At 39.4% G+C, this 15,632-nt stretch overlaps 1 protein-coding gene across 4 annotated transcripts in view; it reads left to right on the forward strand.

Annotated features, from left to right (window-relative positions):
- The first annotated feature begins 481 nt into the window (after nt 1-481).
- Nucleotides 482-15,632, forward strand: part of adgrb2.S (adhesion G protein-coupled receptor B2 S homeolog) — a 267,855-nt gene continuing 252,704 nt past the window's right edge. For 3 of the 4 annotated variants that reach the window (XM_041584020.1, XM_018249567.2, XM_041584022.1), the window contains exon 1: nt 482-1,114. The gene's annotated coding sequence lies outside the window, so the exon portion shown is untranslated. The remainder of the gene's footprint in view (nt 1,115-15,632) is intronic. The other variant, XM_041584021.1, reaches the window with a different exon arrangement.

Raw genomic sequence — 15,632 nt, forward strand, 5'->3', positions numbered from 1 at the left:
AACTGAAAGTTGTAGTTCAACTACAGGTAATGTTCTTGTGGCATTGCTGCTGTAGCTGAAGGCAGGGTTGTGAATCAGAGGCTGAGGAAGTAAAAGAGCTGACAGGGAGACAAGAGGGAGGTATGAAAGAAGATAGGGTCACCACATTTAAATCCAACTTGCACCTCTGGGTCATCTGTACATAAAAGTCATTTATTTATTATCCTCTGTAACTTTCTGTTCTGTGTTGAATATATGGGATAAGGAGGCCCAGTCTGATAGTGATGTGGCCCTGAGAAGAGAGAGGGGTGTTACTGAGAATATAGACTGGGGGATATTAAGGAAGGGAGGCAAGGAGAGACAGGAGTGGAGGGAGTGAGAAAAATCCAGGTGAGGTAAGACTGAAAGGTAGAAGAAGCGTGGGGAGAAAAACCCAGGGAGATGGAGGAGTGAGGGAGAGATCCAGAGAGGAAGGAGGGACCGAGAGGAGGCAAAGCGAGGGAGAGAGCGAAGGAGGGGAGGGAGGAGAGAGTGAGCAGAGCTGAGAGATGGAGGAGAAGACAGACTGATCTCGTATAGAAAAAGAAGAACGGATACCAACACAGTGCTGGGCACCCCGGGCCTCTTCCTGGCCGCCAGCGGATACACGGGAGCTGAAGCAAAACACCAGCGAGACGGCACTTTATCACTGAGCACCGGGGACAGACACGCGCACTGACACAGCCTTCCCGGATCGAAATTGGGCACTGGGACTAAGAGAAGGAGGCTCATGAAATATTCACACACATAATCCATACATTTGGGATTCACAGAGGTATCTACAACCCTATGCCCGTACATGTGCATTCCCGCGGCCACACGCCTAGGATATGTCAGTAGTGAGAGCGTGCGGGAGACAGAGCTGATACACACACACGAGCTACCTGTCCATGCAGAAGCCACACATACACACATTAGCGCTACACTGAGCGCACACAACGCCGGATGCTGTCGGATTCCCCGGGAATAAACTTACAGTGAGACGCGCAGGAACCTTATATCGGGAGAGGAGAGGCAGCCACTCCGGATCATGGGACATCCCAGGCGGCAGAACCCAGCATCCCACCTGATAAAGTCCTGCTAACAGCGCGACCAGGTGAGACATGTCCTGTCAGTGTCTGAGAGATAGAGCGGAGCTTTCTGAGCAACAGGGCTGTCCTCCCTTTCATTCTGGGCTGCTGTTTGTGGCTAATAGAATGTCACTGGGGCTTCTTCATGTTGAGAGATGTATCTGGTCGTTATTTGGTTGCTGTGTGTACTACTAAGTACTAATACTAATATTGTCTGTGTCTGGAGCAGTGTCACATCTTATCTCGGGCTCAGTTGTGTTTCTGTCTCCCCTGGTCACTAGGGCTTGTTCTGGCTTCTCCTGCTCATGTTTAATGGTGAACTTCATATTGTGCTGCCTCACATTCCCTTTCTCCCTCTCTGTCCCTCTTACTAAATCTCTTCTCAATGTGAGCCGAATGCAGATTTTCCTTCTTTTTTCATTATCTCTCAGCTAGAAAATGTAGCAGATAACACTTGGCTTTCTATGCACATCCCTGATGCAAGCAACTCTATCGAGTCTGGAATTCATTTCTGTGTCAGGTCCTGCGTGTATCTGATGCAGGCTGTGAACATGTCTATTTCTTCCTAGCACTGTTAGCCCTGCAGAGATTGCTATCTACATTTTCTTCTTTTTTTTTCTATAACAACTACAGTCTCTCCATGTCTTTTGTTTCATTTTCTTGTCTACTTCTAGGAACATTTCAACTAGATGCAGTTGATGCAGTTTTTTCCCATTTCATCTCTGCCCTCCCTTACAAGAATGATCAGTTCTGTGGCATGATAATTCTAGGAATGAACCCGGGTGCCATTTGCCTCTCACTCACCAGTCTGACTCCTGCAGCTTTGCATGAACCAGTGCTTGACACTTTCTCTCTATTTAAGCTGTTTTGGAAGATGCTGTAGCCCCCGCTTCCAACACACAGATAATTAATGGATTTTTTATCCCTCCTAGGTCTTTCAGCCATCATAAGTAAAAAAAAGCCAGCTATTTCAGTTGATGTTTTGCTAAAGAAACTTTCAGATAATTGGTGCAGACAAAAGATAGCTTTTTTGGTTATAGTGCAGAGTGAACCATAAGGATAAGGTCACAGAAGGGTAATTAGCTGGTGATGCACGGATTTTCAATTTTGGCATGGGAAAATTCATTCCAGCAGGTTTTTTTATCGCCTCAAATGGCCATGAGATAACAAACACCATCATAAGAGAGATTTTTTAGGCAGAATTGTGTGCTAACTCCACTAAAAATCAGCTGTCATACATCATATCAGTTTTTAGTAAAGTCTGCCATGTTATGTCTGTGCTTCTTTATATACAACCCAAATGTTATATATAAGCACAGCTTTTATTTCCATCTACTCACTAAGGTAAAATTGATATACAAAGAACTTGTTAAACTTGCATCTGCTTAGTTTGCTTTCTGAATGCCATATATCTTCCTTCTCTATGTGTTTTGCATGTGTTTCTCTATTGTTGGGTATCCATAGTATTCTACGAAGCTGTAAGCATGTTATGCCCATGTCACCAGCAGAGAAAACATCAGGAGTAACACCACCGTTTATGTTCCCATTGGAGTACAGCTTGTTTACTGAAAGGCATACCTCTAATTAGATTGATTATGCAGCTATCATTAAGCAAACACAACATCAAAGAGAAAAGGGATATCAACCATTTCCCTGATTCAAAAAACGAATGTTGTGACAAAAGGGGCCAAGAGGAAAGAGTAAAGAGGAAAAACATACATTTTTTTTTTACTTTTTATTTTTATACACACAATGTAGAAAAACAAGTGCATTTTCTATTAAACTATACTATTAACAGAAGAATACCATTCCACTAAATTAATATTTTTAAAGGTATAAAACTAAACAGTATTCTTTCTTACTTGTGCCCTGCATCATAAAGGGTAAATATATGATTTTTAAAATATGGTTAATCATATATAGATATATATATATATATATATATACATACACACAGTTTTGCATACAAATATATCAGTTTCCTTTCGTATACAGCAAGGTCTTTATCTGAATACAGTGTTTTAGTTTGTAGCTGCCATATTGTCTGTCTTGACTATGGAATTCTGTATAGGGTCCATTACTATTACTAACACATCTTTTAGGCAAAATAAAAATATTTAGAGAGTGCTGTTACTTTATTTATACTTAAAGTCTCAGTTGATGAAGATAATATGGCAGCTTTAATTTTTTTTTGTAAAATAATAATATGCCCTCATACTTTACTGTCTATGGTAAAATTAAAAATAATTAACTGTGGATGAAATTTTACTCAAATTTTTTGCATTGGGTTGTGCAAGGTTTTAAGTATTATCTAAACAAAACTGGAAAAATATACGGTTTTCTAAAAAATATGTTTTTAAACCCTTCTTTTAAAGCCTTAACAAACAAAATTGAACAAACTGGTTAGCATTGGATTCTTTACAAAAGATATGCTCAACAGGTCACTCAACCATATAATTAATTTTCTCAACACATATGATATAATTGAAATTGAACAAAAGAAGCCACTTAATGAAACCACGGGGAAGATTCACTAAAGGACAAAGTGGCCGGCCAGTTGCTAGAGACAATTCGCCAGAAATCCCATTCACAGGGACATCACCAATTCACTAAAAGGCGATGAGGACAATTCGTGAACGATTGTTTGTTCGCACCCTATCGCCAGGTGACTTTTCACTAGCGAATGGAAATTCACAAAGCTGCGAATTTTACTGAACATTACCTCTTTCGCCATAGTTTACTTCTCCACCTCAGACCAGGCGAACTGATAAAAAAAAAGCTACATCTTCCTCAAACTTATGTCAGTGACATCATATCCTGTATGCTGGAAATGCATTAAATTTGTAAAAAAACGCTTTTCTAAAGCGGGATTGCTTTCAAAAGTCCGAACTATTAAAGATGTGGGATTTTTTTAAAAAAGATGATCTCTTCTGTCTTTAGTATGGCTCATTGGACATGTGTTTGAAAAAGTGGCCACATCAAGCAGTTGCACCAACATTACTAATAAAGATGTCCATACGACTTTTAGGTACTCTATTCAAATTAACCTAAGGGTAAAAGTGCTATTGAAGTTTCACTAGGCAGAAATGAACACTATCGAAAATTTGATATGAAATGCTCGCTCGGTCGGTGTAATGCTTGGGAAAATTTGCCAGCGTTAGGCAATTTTGCATTTTAGTGAATTAGCGTAGTGGTAACGAATTTGCAACTGGCGAACTGGCACGGAATGTGGGTGAAGCGGTCCCTGGCGAAAATGTCACCCTTTAGATTTCTCAGCAAGTCAAATTGTTTTATATCAAGGTCGCTCAATTCTTTTTAATTGGAACCAAATGATAGAGAGCTAAAGCCCAGTCAGACTGGGGTATTTGGGCCCACTGGGTGGATGCCTCAGGGCCCCCCACCCCAGTTGAAAATGCCAAAAATGCTGCCGGCCTCTGCTCCATTCATTTTTGATGGATACCTTCTACTTCCTTTTTGCATCAACAGGAAGGAGGTGGGAGTGGAGCAGCTTAAAGGGGTTGTTCACCTTCAAACAACTAGTTGTTTTCAGATAGATCAAGAGAAAAAATGACTTTTCCAATGAATTTCTATTTTCTATGTGTTACCGTTATTCTAATATTGAAGTGTAAAGTGTCATTTTTCACCTTCTGAAGCAACTCTGGGAGGGGGAGTCGCCGACCCTGTAAACTGTTCTAAATGGATACATTTAGTTGATACATTTCTTATCTTTGTCCCTGCCGAGCAGAATCTCTGGGTTTCATTACAGTCCGCTGTTAGAATTGATACAATAGTTGCTAATTCTCAAGAGATGCTCCTGAGAAATGTATCAACTAAATGTTGAAAAATTTTAACAGTTTAGAGTCTGCACCTGAATTACTGATCTGTCAGATTCAAACACCAGAGACACAAACATTCAACTTTAAACGTAGATTTTGGAAAGTAATTTAAAAAAGTCTTTATTTCTGGGGAACAATCTAAAAACAGTTGAATTGAAAAAAGTGTTTGGAAGGTGAACAACCCCTTTAAGGTCCTGTCTGAGAGATGGACCAGTGGGGCCCCATCCTCATAGTAACATAGTAAGTTAGGTTTAAAAATCAAGTTTATCCTTTTAACTTTTTTTTTTAACCTGCCTAACTGCCAGTTGATCCAGACTGGGGTATCTGGGCCCACCGGGGCTGCTTCCTCAAGGTCCCCCCACCCGCAAACTTTTTTTGCCTCTGCTACTCTTAGCTTGTGCCACATACCTTCTTCTATTTCATTTTTGCGGCCACAGTCGGGGCGTCTGACTGGAGCTAAGTGTCTTGCTTGTGAGTTGGCGCAGGTGTGGGATTGCATGGCCCACTGGCCCAGTCCAAAAACCTAAAGGCTCTTTAAAAACTTAGGCAATTTCCAAAGACCTCACAAGTCCCAATCCCTTATGAATCCCCCACAACTGCAGAACGAAAAGTGACCCGTTCACTATACCTGTTCCTAAAAGCACAGTAGCACAATGGGCTTGGTGGGTGCCATCTCATGTGGCTCGATGTTCTTCTTCTATGTTACACTGATCATTGACCTGAAGCATTTGCAGATAAAGTCAGGTATAGTTTGTTTCCAGCTGTATATTCTTCTGGCAAGAGATCGCTGGGAAGAGAATATCAAGTGGCATGAAATGGCAAATGTGAGCACCTTTGCACTACTCCGCCCTTTAAGAACATATACTGCAATCTTGACACTGTTGGGGTCTGCATTATGCAGTTTTAAGGGGGATTAGGGTTTTCAGAAGGCCTTTCTGTATGAATGAGGACAGAAATAGGCTTCTGATGTTGTTCAGGCTAGTGTTTCATAAGAGATTCATACCTCACAATTGTCACTAAAAAGCAGGGCAGAGCATAAAAGTAGCAGGATTATGTTGCCGGATTGGGTCTAAATCTTGTTACCCTTTTTTATATGTATGGCTTTTATCCAGCTGCTCCTTAGCAGAACACTATTAGATTTGTGATCCTTTTCCTTTGGTGGAACCTCGTGGTTATGTTGGAGGAAGAGATGTTGGAGGAAGAGATAGTTGAACTACAACTTAGATACAGTGATGAGCCAAATGATGGTAGTTGTGGTTCTTAACCAGTGTTGTTTAATATGTATGCAGTACAATAGATCCATATGAGTTAACTTAACCATATAGTCACTTCAGATAAGAGGCAGACATGTAGGCAAAGAGAAGGGGCAGGTGAAGGCTTAAGGTCACCATTATTAAGATGCCTGTTGTGGTCTGTATTCCATCCAATAGAAGGCTCTCAATGATTTAAACTAGTCTGAGTCATTTTTTCAACTGTTTGTCCCCTCACTTTAGGTAAGGAATCATAATGAAGAGCTAAGATTAGCCTGTCAATCCTCATTTGCTGCTTTTCATTAGGTTAACTTGACTTGCATCCCTGCAGTGTCCTATGAGAGGTTAAAGTTGTAGCTGTCAGTAGCTAAAACTTTGTTCACAGGGTCCCTGCTCCCCAGCTTAACTAAGGGTTTTGTTACCTTAGGGCACAGTTCCTGGGGCCATCTGCTCCTCAGCACCATCCACCCCTGGTAATAAATAGCACTGAAAACAATGTTTCACATTAAACAGGTATATTAGCCTTGTAGCGCTGCTCTTATTCCAGTCATTAAATACTCAATCCCAGTGTCTTTTATTTTGCACACTTGGAAGGGATAGGGGTTAAGAGGGATAAGATCTAAAGAAAAACTGACCTCAAGGGTCACAGCTGATTCTGAAACAAAGAGAAACTAAATGCATGAGGCATGTGGCTCTAAAATGTGTTCAAACTTCTTTTAGATGTCATCATATCTTTTCATATAACATGTAGTACTTAGGATGTCGCTTTTCCACCCTAGTACCAATATCTGTGGTTTGGTGATATATCATGGCACTGTACAAGATGAGTGAGGATAGTATGTATAGACCACAGACACTTACCATGTTGACATATCAGACATCAAAGTTCAAGGTCAGGCAGCCAGGATCCAATTTCTCCATATTAAGGATTCGTCCATGAGCCAACCATCCAGTAGGGCATACATTCACTCATGAACCCAAAGTGGAGCATAGAGCATATAATAGCTACAGTAATGAAGACATAGTAGTTCATGACACATTGGACCCCGGTCATTGACCTAAAAATCTCCAGGTTGGTTCACCCAGTCTGAACCCAGAAGTTATTTTCCTTCTTGCTGATTTTAGGAGGGCCTTGAAACTTTTTGACATGTTCAAGAACGGGGTATCTTTAACCTCTGCCTCTACCAGGGCCTCCTTGTAATTCTCAAAGTTTCCACTGTAAAAATGCTGCTGGTGTCTTCCCTAGAAGGTCCACTTTAATAGGGGGTTATTTTTCTAGATGGACAGGTCCCTGTTACATAGACTAAAACATTACTAAACCTCGCTGGGTCACTTGGACTGACCGCTCATATGAAGAACATCCCACAGCCAAGGGTACTGAATTGTTTTAGCTTTGCTTGATAAAATCAAGGAGGCCAAAAATTCTATGTTCATTGCCATAAGCATCCCGGCAAAACCCAACATGGGTCTGTCTCATGTTTGCAGCAATGCTGAGGAACTAGAGTGTACAGAGGTTTTTCCATTTTAGGTTTGTGGTTTCCAGTTGCATCTGTGTTACCACACATGAGAGATGATATATATTAAATAAAAATAAATAGTAATAATAATCATACTACACAAGACTACACATACTACATTAGAGCCATGAATATCCTGTAAAGTATATGTTTATGAAGGGTGTTTAGTGATGTAATTGGTTATAATGGGTGCTAAGTAATGTAACTTTTGTGACATGGCAGACTGAAAAGGGTATATTATAAAAAAACAATGCACCTATTTTGTAAAAAATTAGGATAGTAGAAGTCACCTCAAAATAAGTCACTCCATGAAACACAGAAAGAAATCGCCAGTGCTTGGTCAAACCCTCGCCATAGCATTGATCAGCTGCTAGAAGCACACTTGTACCAGAGCTCACTCTAACCCACATTCTGGAGTTGACCAGCTGCTATAAACAATAAAAAGCCAATATGTGTACCGAAAGACTTTAAAGGAGATGGAAAGATTAAACTGAAGCAAGATTTATCAGGAAGGTCTATATAGGTACACCAGTAAACCTTCAAAGTAATGCTGCTCTGAGTCCTCTGTCAAAAGAAACACTGAATTTCTGTCCTTCTATTGTGTTCTCATGGGCTTCCTAATCATACTTCCTGTTTTCATCTTAAACCTCCAGGGCTGGGGCTTGAGCATGCTCAGTTTGCTCCTCTCTCTCACTCCTCCTCCCCTCCCTGCTATAATCTGAGCCCAGAGCTATGAGTGAGCAAAGAGAGACTCAGGCAGGAAGTGATGTCACACCAAGCTAATATGCAATCCTGTAAGATGCAATCCTAAACAAACAGAGAGAGTTTCTAGAGCTGTTTTTCAGCTATGGTAAAGCATTCTACAGAATAAATATAGTAGTCTAGCCTGCACTATTGTGGTTAAACTATTGGCAATAAACTGCCTTGATAGCTTTCATTGTCCTTTAAAAATAGTCATTACAAAAAATTAGATGGTAGTACCACATTTTTAGTACTTTTTCCATATATATTATAGTAAGCACAAACATAGCAACAAGTTACAATGACAAATGGGAACTGCTGTTGTGTATGGTTAAGATTAGTTTAAAAGATATATCTCATCCTTGAGAAATATTCAGTGGTGACAGAAACAGTGGCTTTTTAGGCTAAGGCCACACTAGGCGATAGCGCCGCGATTTGACTCGCGGCGACTTTTCGCGGCGACTTTTAAGCCGCAATCGCTGGGGAAACTTTTGCGCTGGCGTCTATGGGGAATCACGAAAAATCGCCAGCGTAAAAACACACGCGGCGATCTTTTTTCTATTGTCGCTCGAAATCGCCTAGCGAGGCAATTTCGAGCGACAGTAGAGAAAAGATCGCCGCGTGTGTTTTTACGCTGGCGATTTTTCGCGATTCCCCATAGACGCCAGCGCAAAAGTTTCCCCAGCGATTGCGGCTTAAAAGTCGCAGCGAAAAGTCGCTGCGAGTCAAATCGCGGCGCTATCGCCTAGTGTGGCCTTAGCCTTATAGCCTCAATTCAAATTTTGCAACTTGAGAACTGTGCTTTTTTCTTTTTAGATTTGTTTAAAGTTAACACGTATGTGTTATGCACATGAGCTGGTTTAGTTGCCTAGATAGACCTTTTTCAAAATTCAGGTCCAGGAAATTTTGAAAAATAAACTATAATCTACTTATATTAATTTTAGAGACATAACATAGTAAGAGTAAGGTATATGTATGTATCATTGTTCCAGAAGACATCCCTGTTATCTTGAGCTAAATCATTTTAATATAGTGATCAAGATACAGCAATGTAGAACAATCAGGGATCACAGTATGGGACAATACTGACTATACATGTAACTTACTTTTCTAACATGTTTATCTGTGTTTCATAGGGTGTGTATTTTTATAGAAGGGGACAACTTTCAGCCTTTTCTTCCTTTTATTGGAAGATAATAACTATTCCTCACCCCAATTCTAATAATCCTAACCACTATCAATCTCAAGGGTGGGGTCTCTCTCTACTCCTGTAGATAGTATATCAGTGAATTGGTCCCCAAAAATGCTAAGTAACTTCTCTTATTTCATTATATTATAATGGTCATAAAAGGTAAATTCAGAGTTCTATTTCTATTCTAGAGCAAAATGACCTTCTGTGGGTATAACTGGAACTTTAAAATCCTCCCACAGATAATTTCTTTGAATTGCTGTTGGATGAGGACTGTTGGATGTTTTTTTTTGTTGTGCACTGACCAGCTGGATATAAAATCAGAGGTGGCTGTGACCTAAATCCACTCTGATCAAGTTCATTCTTGTTCTCATCCTACACAATGTCATAATAAATGGACTCTGCATGCAACTTTATTTTTTTCTTCTTTGTGGAACAGTTTGGCTTCAGCATAGAGCTCTAGATGGGATAAATTGCTTTAGTTTTACAGGAAGAGCAGAGTCAGAAAATGGAGTATTTTTGATGCTGCAGTTCTATCCCTGTAATGAGGTGACGTTAATTGAACAGTGATGTGTTCAGTGTTAAATTGGCGCAAAATTGCTGAAATTTCAAGCAGAAATTAAATTTTCTACCAGAAATGCATCCTTTGAAATGCATCCTTGAGTTGAGAAGAATAAACTACAATACTACCAGAGGGCATTAAGGCAATTTGGCTTTATATAGAATAACTTGTGCCTCTCTCATCTAGTTCATCAGCTCATTTGAACACTACCTCTCATCATCCATAGTTTCCAGCAGCCAGAGTTTAGCGGTTTTATTGAAATATTGTCACTTTACAGGATTCAAACTATTATTTTTTTAATCAGATATATCACAATTAAACAGTATAAAAGTGACAAATGTTTTATGTGAACATTGCGTTTAAAAAAAAATCAGTGTAAACAAAAGAATTGACTTAAAAAAATGACATATGATTTTATTAATTCACATTTCATATTTTCAAGTTTTTCAGGTGCACAAAACATTCACCACCATACATTAAAAGCAATGGCACACATACTGCCAGGTAATAAATGTCAGGCTAAACTGGTACAGATTTTAGGGATCATTTACAGAAGTGCAAGATTTCAGGATATGCAACTGTACTTACCACCTGCCTTAGGGCCCCTTAATGCACATTTACCACCACTTGTGTCCCCAGGGTTGTTGCTCTCTGCTCTCTGTACAGAGAGTAGCATCAAGAGACACAGCTCAGTCCTGTCCTTACTGCCTTCCCTGAGACAAGTTGATTACAATGTAATTCTCCTACCGCACACCTGTAGTTCACCAATCCTGCAAGCTGGTGGTGCGTTCCTTCCGTTGACCCGGCAGGGTCCCTTAGCAACCAATGTGTAAAAGAAACGGATCCGCACACACACCGATTAATGCAGTCGGGGAATATCCCCTTTTATTCAGCCACCAAACATCAACGTTTCGGGGGGGAACACCCACCACACCAATTAATGCAGTCGGGGAATATCCCCTTTTATTCAGCCACCAAACATCAACGCCTGGGTGGGTGTTCCCCCCCCGAAACGTTGATGTTTGGTGGCTGAATAAAAGGGGATATTCCCCGACTGCATTAATCGGTGTGTGTGCGGATCCGTTTCTTTTACACATTGGTTCCCTGAGACAAGGACAGGGCCCTAATGAGGGCTGCACCTCATTCCACACTTACCTTGTGCCTCAGAATGATACAGAAGATAGGGACGGGAAGCAGAAACAACTATGTGAATCCTACTGCCTGTCCCTCACCAGTACACACTAATGCTGTCAGTGCTCTATTAGCAAAGTGAGCCACGGGTCTCTGTGGTTTTCACAATGCCTCATGCAGTGGGTAAAGTGCAAAAAAATCGGCAATTCAGTCTTCTCTATTAAAGTATAGTTATAAAAAGAATCTTTCTGGCCTCTAAACATACCATTGGTTTGACAAATCACCACTTATTACTTCAGTAAAGGAGTTGCTTCAGTTAGCAAGTTAGACTGTAAGCTTACTTAGACTGTAAGCTCTATGGGGCAGGGACCTCCTTCCCACTATGTCTCTTACCACATAGACAAATGCCATAGACAAATGCCACATAGCTCTTTGTCCTGATATGTATTCTGTGTGTATTTATGTGATTTGTCTTCCCTGTGCATACTTTTATATATATATTGTACTTTTATGCACTGTACAGCGCTCCGACTCCTTAACAAATAAAGTTATAAATACATACATACATTATTTTGTTAAAGCTTTTAATGTATGATTTTTTAATTTGCAAAAGAAACTTGTAAGGAGTAGGATAAATGGCATGGTATGGGACTATTATCCAGAATGCTCAGGGCATGGGTTTTTATGGATAAGGGTTCTTTCCATAAATTGGATCTCCATACCTTAAGTCTACTAAAAAAACATATTTATATTTATTTATAAGGGAGAGAGCAGGTTACCAGAGACGCCTGTGTCTTCTCAGAAAGGTACCAAACAGAACAGTCGGATAATGGCAGGATATTGTTGTGGAGTTCGCTGTAGGTGCTGCTGAGACCCTATGAGGAAAGAGGAAGGAACCAGTGTCCTCGCTGAACCTCACCCTAATAAGACCCAGTGAAAAAGGGAGTAAGTTAAGTAGGGCCTAGTGTAGTTCAAAAGCAAGGCTGACCCCTTTGCTGAAAGTCTGTAAGAAGATACAGCCTCCCTAACAGGGAGAATGGAGAAGGAGAAGGGAAGTAGGCATGCAATATTGTTCTTCAGGGAAATCATGTGTGGCAACAAATATTTTAGAACTGTGTTGGTGACTGTAAATAAAGTGTTCCTGTGTTTATCTGTAGCATTGTGTGAACCTTCAATTTATTCATTACTAAGGTATGCTACAAGTTCCCCGACAGTATGTGACAGTGGCACAGGAACTAAACGGCTAAGTGGACGAGAAGTTAAAGGCCACCACATTAAGCCTTAAAGTTTTTCTCATTTTATATAAATTATGCATCATTATCATGATCATTACCATGTAATGTTTGATTTATCCCTAAAATCCATGTACAGTACTGAGTATGGGTATACTTGAATTTTGAAATGTTATTGTTTTATATTATTATGGTATAATAAAAGTTTTATTCTTTCATGTAGGGTTGTCCTCGATGAAAAATGACAATAGTTGTTGTTAAGCATCAATTTTAGAAAACTTAAAAATTACACAAAAAGGCTCTTGATTTGGTTCTTTTCCCTGATGTCCTAGATTGGGAGCATTTTAGCATACACATGGACAACAGGAGAAAGACTGATTCGACTGATTTTGACTGATCAAAACATATGATGATAATCTTATGAGGGCATATGCCTAAAAACAAATAGTGTTGATTGGCATAGCTATATGCCAACTTAAAGGACAAGGAAAGCCCTAATATGGATTCTCTCTACCAGACAGAGCACATGAAAAGCAGTATTGTAATAGTGCACCCTTAATACTTCAGCTCTAAATCAAGCCAACTGCTTGATGATTTAAAGCACATGACTTCCTCCATGTGTAGAGCTCCTCAATTTAGAATAAGACTGTTGATCATCTGCATCTCCAGGTTGTTTCAGATGTGTATATCACTTGCACCATCTGAAGCCAGTGAAGAAGTGAACGAACCAAGTGTATCCAAGATGGTGGCTGCAAGCTGCTGTGGAACAGCATTTTTTTGGAAGCTAGATTTAGGAAAAGAAAAGTTTGTTTTCTGCAAAATAAACCAAAAGGGAGGACTTGTAAAGAGCAAAGTGATAGTTTGTGGTTTTTCTTTGTCCTTTAATAGAATGTTTTAAGATCATGATGGCAATTGCTGGATGTTTACTGTTTTTTCCCAGTAGTTTATTATGAAATGGCAATATCAATCATCTTATAACATTGTATTAAATTGGCATAAACTATAATGGTACCTTAAGAACTGCTTTACTGTTAGCAGTATGGCAGGGAAGATAACCATCAAAGCCATTACCAGCAAACACTAGATTAAAGCAATACACACTGTATATAAGACGAAAAGAAGAGCAAGCTCACTATACTCTTTATCCTGTCAATTTGAAGTTATCCACTAATCATTCTGTCTCTCAAAGCTCAGTCCCATGGGAAGGTGACTTACCAGAAACAGTCTGATGTTGAAACAAATACAAAAATGCCTTAAACTCAGCAATGTAGCACCAAAGAAAAAAAAAAAACGTGTGAGTATTTTGCCTGTAAGAATGTTTATATTTAATTTAAAAAGGGTTATAAAAGCATTTAGGTGTTCTCCTAAAACCTGTTTTGTTTTGTACCTATTGCCACTTTATTATATGCTTTCATCAAAAGCTATTTGTATGATACATGTTAGGCATTATAAGATGGGCCAGCTTACCGTTACTGCTTATTTTTAAAATGGAGATCCATTGCTGCATTGCAAAATCTTCACTATATTTGTTCAGCTACTGCTGGGTTGAATTCAATGTGCCACATATCTGTGTTAAGAGAATATAAATGCTGGGCAGAACTTCAACTGTGCTTTAGCAAGCACTAAAAGGGCTCCTAAAAAGGTATTTTTATTGTGTTTTTATTATATACAGTATATATATATTAGATGGATGCACAATGATCAACATTATAATCATTTTGTTGGGACCCCTAAATTTATTCTCTTGTACTAAGCTGCTTTAAGCAAAAAAACTCTAGGGGTGAGTGTTGCTAGATAAGAATTGACTTTGTCTGGACTCCACTGTTTATAGGGAATGTTGCATTTTGGTACGAATTTACTGGAAAAGTTTGGCTGAAGCAAATACAGTCTGCAAAAGAACAAATATGAACCAATATATAACTACCAACACATTACACGCTTGAAACTCTAATTGCTTTTTTCCTAATTTTCTTTTTGGAGAATGCTAATTTCTCTAGTTACCTCTAGAAACAAAACAGTTTATATCACTGCTAATCACTGAACTTTGAAGTTGTAGCTAGCATATCACCTTTCAGGGCATAATTATCGAGGCTGGTGAAGGACCATGTGGTTTGAAATGTTGTATTTATTAAAATGCTCTAAAAATAATTTGTATCCTCAATATAGCAACACAATTATTGTAGCATCCAATAAACACTGTTCATCGTTTACATCAGTCCCTGCCCCAGTAAAGTCATTTAAAAGGATAAGGCAAGTTAAAGTTATTAGCATTCAGATAGAAAGGCCATAAATATTAATGCAAATTGAATGCAGCTCTTTCCCCGATTTTTTCTCAGTATATTGTCCTTTACTTCCTCCCAAAATGTGTAGTTTTTGCTGTTGAAAAAAGTTACTTATCACCTGTATAGTAGTCACAGAATGCAGAGATCATCAGTGCCACCACCATCATGACTGTGTCACTTCCAGTAACCCTAACTGTGAATAACATTGCTGATCTTTGCATTCTTTGTCTAAATTATTAAACTACAATATCTAGGCAGCTACATGTATTCTCTTAGGGCACTGTATGTTTGGTAACAATACCTAAAATCTTAAACAGAAACAATGTTATTTGGGGTGCTCACTAGAGGGGAAAAAAAAATTGTCTCCTTTCGTGACTTTGCGTGTTTTCGCCACTTCAGAACTTTGAGTACTTTTGTGACTTCGGGTCTTTTGGCCACTTCCGGACTTTAACTTTGGCTTGGTCTTTTCAGCTTTTCGGGACTTCAGGAGAGGATTATGGATGATTTTGGGAGAGTCCAATTTAAGTGCAAGACTCGTCTATCCCTCAGGATTTGCAGTTTTCTTTATAACTTGCTAATTGTACTTTAAGAGAGGTCATTTGTTAACACAGGCCTAATCACATGCATTAATATTCTCTCTCATAGAAATGCCAAATGGGTGTACCATAAACAACAGCAATCTTGTAGAATCACTCACCAAAATAGAAATGTGACCCAGGTGCTCCAGCCCCAAGCCATCAGCTAAAGGGAGCAGACAATTCGTATGCAAAAAGTAAATGTAGGTGCAGGGCACACTGGTAACTC

This window comes from Xenopus laevis, chromosome 2S (assembly GCF_017654675.1).
Source record: "Xenopus laevis strain J_2021 chromosome 2S, Xenopus_laevis_v10.1, whole genome shotgun sequence".
Taxonomy (NCBI): Eukaryota; Metazoa; Chordata; class Amphibia; order Anura; family Pipidae; genus Xenopus; species Xenopus laevis.